General features: G+C 34.5%; 1 long non-coding RNA gene across 1 annotated transcript; it reads right to left on the bottom strand.

Annotated features, from left to right (window-relative positions):
- Nucleotides 1-18: 18 nt before the first annotated feature.
- On the bottom strand, nucleotides 19-1,158 carry LOC103461344 (uncharacterized). The gene is made up of 3 exons (XR_533100.2): nucleotides 1,071-1,158; nucleotides 775-802; nucleotides 19-153 (listed from the first exon to the last, which is right to left on the bottom strand). It is a non-coding gene; the product is annotated as an uncharacterized LOC103461344 (long non-coding RNA).
- Between the last annotated feature and the right edge of the window lie 46 nt (nucleotides 1,159-1,204).

Raw genomic sequence — 1,204 nt, 5'->3', positions numbered from 1 at the left:
GGTTCTGCTCACAAAAGTCAGAGGAGATCTCGTAGGGCACGTTAACAAAGCATCCGGATTTGGGCCACTTGCAGCCTTTGGCGGTGCATGGGTCCGCATTCCTGGTCCGAGTGTCGGGAATGGCRATGTCATCAAGCAGCTCAGGGGTTTCCACTGCAAATCAAACATAAACCCCCMAAAATCAACATCAGTATTAAAATAATGACAATATTGTCACATTTACTTCACATTATTGTGTGTAAACTGAGGTGTTACACCTTGAYTGACTTTCTAAATAAGTTCAAGCAACAACTAACTTACATATTTATGTAAATTATACTTAACTTTTAGCACTGTTTTTGTGTTATTCTCCTATTGTCTTCTCTAAAGTTTAGATYGTCTCCCATAACCCTCYGTCCCATCAGAATTAATTTGAATCTTCCCTGAAACCAAACTATTCAACTCATTAAACGTGAAACCATCTTATCTGTTTTCTACATTTTGGATAATGTGAAAGCCGTTTTGTTCTTTCTGCTGCAAACCAAACATCCAACGCAAACAAGGCAACCTGAATCTTGAGCAATTTTGCCACAGTGACTTCATCAGAATGCTTCTCTAAATTATGAATATTTGTTATTGCATTGCAATAAAAACCTGTACATTTATCATTTAGCAAAGGTAAAACATTCTCTCTCTTARTCATGTATTAAGACATGATGCCAGTGAAAACACAGAAAAAGAATTATATAATTAAAACATTTGTATTGTTAAAGTATTGATGTTCGATGCACTCACCATCATCCTCATCATCAACTGGTGTGCTCTGCAAAATAAATAAATAAAAATGACAATCATGTGCCTACTAAAAATATTTTTCAAGGCAAAAGATTATTTTTCTATTAAACAAAATACAAGTTATTTGTTTTTCACTGCTGTTTCCATTTCGGCTAAATTTTAAATAATTATTTATATTGATTAATTCCCAAGTTCAGACGCTATTTTATCTTAGCTGAGTCTTGTAATAATTTTCAATGATTATAATACTTTCACTGAGGATAAACTTGAGTTTTACCTSATTATTTCAAACTTACCAGCAGGACATTTGTCACTGAGAACAAAAGGAGGAAGAGGACGGCTGGAATCATGATGAAGGTGACCTAAAGTCAAAACACAAACAGTGATTCATCCACAAAGATGTACCAAGTGACAAACATGCATCAAAGAA

The sequence above is a fragment of the Poecilia reticulata genome, unplaced genomic scaffold (genome assembly GCF_000633615.1).
Source record: "Poecilia reticulata strain Guanapo unplaced genomic scaffold, Guppy_female_1.0+MT scaffold_1113, whole genome shotgun sequence".
Classification (NCBI taxonomy): domain Eukaryota; kingdom Metazoa; phylum Chordata; class Actinopteri; order Cyprinodontiformes; family Poeciliidae; genus Poecilia; species Poecilia reticulata.
This window is presented reverse-complemented; position numbering and strand designations above follow the sequence as displayed.